General features: G+C 40.6%; 1 pseudogene; it reads left to right on the forward strand.

The window, feature by feature from the left end:
- The first annotated feature begins 2,150 nt into the window (after positions 1-2,150).
- LOC110293800 lies at positions 2,151-4,269 on the forward strand (annotated as a pseudogene).
- The last annotated feature ends 769 nt before the right edge of the window (positions 4,270-5,038 follow it).

Below are 5,038 nucleotides of genomic sequence, written 5' to 3' on the forward strand. Positions count from 1 at the left end.
CTTCTTTTTTTCCCCCATTTTTTTTTAAACCAGCCATCTATATAGCAGCCAAAGCAACTGCTTTAAAAGGTCAACCAGATCATGTTTCTTTTTTTTTTTTTTTGTTCAAGTCTATGAATATTTTGCTCAGAAAAAAATTACACTTTTTGTGATAGCCTTCACGGAGTGCCCTTCTGATTTTCCCCTATTTGTTTGTTTTTTCTAGTCTCTCTTACTTGGTTGATAGGAAATTGGCTGCTCTGAGGGCTGGCACTCACACAAGTCACCATTCAAATGCAGTAAGAAGATAACTTTATTTTCAAAACAAAAATTAAAAGTCACTTATATCTCTAGTGTGCTCCCTCCTTTTTCTCAGGAATAGTCCAATTTATTTCTTCAATTTAATGAAGGCTTCTCTGTTCTCTACTGTGTGTAATTGGGTCTCTTAACATCTTTTTTATTAGATATTTTCTTCATTTCCATTTCAAATGCTATCTCAAAAGTCCCCTATAACCTCCCTTGCCCTGCTTCCCAACCCACCCACTCCTGCTTCCTGACCCTGGCATTCTCCTGTATTGGAGCATATAATCTTTGCAAGACCAAGGGCCTCTCCTCCCATTGATGGCCGACTAGACCATCCTCTGCTAAATATGCAACTAGAGACACAAGCTCTGGGGTGTACTAGTTAGTTCGTATTGTTGTTCCACCTATAGGGTTGCAGAACTCTTTTGCTCCTTGGGTAATTTCTCTAGCTCCTTCAATGGGGGTTCTGTGTTCCATCCAATACATGGCTGTGAGCATCCACTTCTGTATTTGCCAGGCACTGGCATAGCCTCACAAGAGAGAGCTATATCAAGGTCCTGTCAGCAAAATCTTTCTGGCATATGCAATAGTGTCTGGGTTTAGTGGTTGTTTATTGGATAGATCCCTGAGTGGGACAGTCTCTGGATGGTCCTTCCTTCTATCTCAGCTCTGAACTTTGACTCTGTAACTCCTTCCATGGGTATTTTGTTCCCCATTCTAAGAAGGAACAAAGTATCCACACTTTGGTCTTCCTTCTTCTTGAGTTTCATTTGTTTTGCAAATTGTATCTTGAGTATTCTAAGTTTCCAGTCTAATATCCACTTATCAGTGAGTACACATCATATGTGTTCTTCTGTGATTAGGTTACCTCAATCAGGATGATATCCTCCAGATGCAACCATTTGCCTAAGAAGTTCATAAATTCATTGTTTTTAATAGCTGAGTAGTATTCCATTGTGTAAATGTACCACATTTTCTGTATCCATTCCTCTGTTGAGGGACATCTGGGTTCTTTCCAGCCTCTGGCTATTATAAATAAGGCTGCTATGAACATAGTGGAGCATGTGTCCTTATTACAAGTTGGAACATCTTCTGGGTATATGACCAGGAGAGGAACTGCTGGATCTTCCCATAGTACTATGTCCAATTTTCTGAGGAAGTGCCAAACTGATTTCCAGAGTGCTTGTACAAGCTTGCAATCCCACCAACAATGGAGGAGTGTCCCTCTTTCTCCACATCCTCACCAGCATCTGCTGTCACCTGAATTTTTGATCTTAACCATTCTGACTGGTGTGAGGTAGAATCTCAGGGTTGCTTTGATTTGCATTTCCCTGATGATTAAGGATGCCGAACATTTTTTTTCAGGTGCTTCTCAGCCATTCCGTATTCCTTAGTTGAGAATTCTTTGTTTAGCTCTGTGCCCCATTTTTTAAAATGGGGTTATTTGATTTTCTGGAGTCCAGCTTCTGGGGTTCTGTGTATTAGATATTATTTAGTCCCCTATCAGATTTAGGATTGGTAAAGATCATTTCCCAATCTGTTGATTGCCTTTTTGTCTTATTGACAGTGTCTTTTGCCTTCCAGAAGCTTTGCAATTTTATGAGGTCCCATTTGTTGATTCTCAATTTTACAGCACNAGCCATTGCTGTTCTGTTCAGGAATTTTTCTCCTGTGCCCATATCTTTGAGGCTTTTCCACACTTTCTCCTCTATAAGTTTCATTGTCTCTGGTCTTCTGTGGAGGTCTTTGATCCACTTAGTCTTGAGCTTTGTACAAAGAGATAAGAATGGATCAATTTACATTCTTCTACATGTAAACCACCAGTTGAACCAGCACCATTTGTTGAAAATGCTGTCTTGAGTTTTGTGATGGCAACTTTTGTGGATGCGCCTGTCAAAGAAGCTTGAAAACATGACTCAGAACCAAGCTACTCACCTCTCCTGATGGTTGGAAGGAACCAGCTTTTTCCAAAGAGGACAATCCCAGAGGACTCTTGGAGGAAAGCAGCTTTACAACCTTGTTCCTGAAATACGAAGAGGCTTACCTGAAAAAGTGCTGGCCACGGGTGCAGAAAGCCATGGATGAACATCATGTTAAAGCAACACTGGACTTGATAAAGGGTAGCATGCCTGTTTGTACAACAAATAAGACATTTGACCCTCACATCATCATTAGAGCCCGAGACCTAATAAAGCATTTCCTTTGAATAGGCAGTATGGATACTTCAGGATGATGTTGCCCGTGACATCATTAAATTTGGCTCAATAGTGAGAAAGAGAGATTTGTGAAGAGAAAACAGCAGCTTATTGGTCCCAAAGGATCTACCTTGAAGGCACTGGAAATCCTGATAAACTGTTACATTATGGTTTAGGGGAACATGGTCTCAGCCATCGGACCTTTCAGTGACCTCAAAGAGGTTCAAAAAGTAGTCCTTGATACCATGAAGATTATCCATCCAATTTATAACATTAAAACCTTGATGATTAAATGGGAGTTGGCAAAAGATCCCAAGTTACAATTACAAAGTTGGGAAAGGTTTTTGCCACAGTTCAAGCACAAAAATGTGAATAAACACAAGGAACCAAAGAAGAAGAGTGTCAAGAAGTACACGCCCTTCCATTGCCCATAGCCAGAAAGTCAGATTGATAAAGAATTGGCCTCAGAAAACCAGACATAGTACTACTGCTAGATCCAACAATACCTCTCCTGGGCATATACCCAGAAGATGTTCCAACTGATAATAAGGACACATGTTACACTATGTTCATAGCAGCCTTATTTATAAAATCCAGAAGCTGGAAAGAACCCGATGTCCTTCAACAGAAGAATGGATACAGAAAATGTGTTACATTTACACAATGGAGTACTACTCAGCTATTAAAAACAATGGATTTATGAATTTCTTAGGCAAATGGATGTATCTGGAGTATATCATCCTGAGTAAGGTAACCCAATTACAAAAGAAGTCACTTGAAATGTACTCACTGATAAGTAGATATTAGTCCAGAACCTAGAATACCCAAGATACAACATCCAAAACACAAGGAAATCAAGAAGGAAGAGCAACGCGTGGATACTTCATTCCTCCTTAGAATATGGAATAAAATATCCATGGAAGAAGTTGCAGAGACAAAGTTTGGAGCTAAGATGAAAGAATGGACCACCCAGAGACTGCCCCACCTGGGAATTCATCCCATAATCAGCCACCAAACGCAGACACTATTGCATATGCCACCAAGATTTTGCTGAAGGGACCCTGATATAGCTGTCTCCTGTGAGGCTTTGCCAGTGCCTGGCAAATACAAAAGTGGATGCTCACAGTCTTCTATAGGATGGAACACAGGGCCTCCAATATAGGAACTAGAGAAAGTACCCAAGAGCTGAAGGGGTCTGCAACTCTATAGGTGGAACAACAATATGAACTAATCAGTACCCCCAGAGCTTGTGTCTCTAGCTGCATATGTAGCAGAAGATGGCCTAGTCGGCCATCATTGGGAAGAGAGGCCCCTTGGTCTTGCAAACTTTACATGCCCCAGTACAGGGGAACTCCAGGGCCAAGAAATGAGAGTGAGTGGGTAGGGGAGCAAGGCGGGGGGAGGGGGAGGGTATAGGGGACTTTTGGGATAGCATTTGAAATGTAAATGAAGAAAATATCTAATAAAAAAATGTGGGGGGAAAAAAGAATTGGCCAGGAATGAATACTTTTTGAAGGCAAATCTGAAGAGGCGGCAGAAAATGGAAGCAATAAAGGCTGAGCAAGCACAAGCTCTAACAAAGAGGCAGGAAGGAAGAAACAAAGCATTTATTCCACCTAAGTAAAAACCAACTGTGAAGCCAAAGGAAGGTTCTACTGAAACTAAGATCAACATGGCTGCTATCAAGGAAAAGGTTAAGAAAGCAAAGGCCAAGAAACTGGGTGCTCTTACAGGGGAGGAAGTTAAGCTCTAGATGGAGGCTGATGAAATGAAGCAGAAAAGAAAAAAGTAACATTAGAAAAATATCCTGAACTTTCTAAGGTCGTTTTGTTTTGTTTTGTTTTGTTTTGTTTTTTGTTTTTTTGTTTTTTATGTAAAGGATTTTGAGATGTGAATGCTTTAGCTGAGTCAAACTTAGATAATTATGACCAGTTCCTTCAGTTCGTGGACGTATGCTTGGCAAATACATAGGTGGTAGATACCTATGTGTACATCGTGCCCAACTGGTCCCAGGCAAGTTTTGCCTAGATGTTTTAGGAATACCTGTTATTTTAAATTATATAGATTTTTGGAAACTATTAGTCATCAAATCCAATGTTTGTTGCCATTAGCTGGTCTTTATAATACTCAAAACATTTGGTTTTGAGCAAAACACATGCAAAATTTCCACTTTTTTAAAATTATTTTACTCCAGGATTAAAACAACAACAACACAAACCAACCCACAAACAGAAAATCCAAGGCCTCTAAATCAAATCTGTCACTGTTCTGACTGAGGAAATGGTACCAGAAAAAAAATGTATATGGTTATTTACCCTGCATGGTAGCATGTGTGTCTCTGCCCCCACTGAGGCCAGAGGAGGGCATAGAATCCACTGGAACCAGAGGTGTAGGTGGAAGTGAGACAGTGGGTGTTGCGGCCCGCCCGCGGTCCACAACACGAACGGTTCACTGAGAATGGCAGTTCCCTGCAAAGAGAGGTAACTAGATAGGGCGGAAGAAACAATGGAGTCAAGACAAAACTCTGATCAAGACTCAATTTAATATTTCCAGACACTCAG

Source organism: Mus caroli, chromosome 4 (genome assembly GCF_900094665.2).
Source record: "Mus caroli chromosome 4, CAROLI_EIJ_v1.1, whole genome shotgun sequence".
In the NCBI taxonomy this organism is placed as follows: domain Eukaryota; kingdom Metazoa; phylum Chordata; class Mammalia; order Rodentia; family Muridae; genus Mus; species Mus caroli.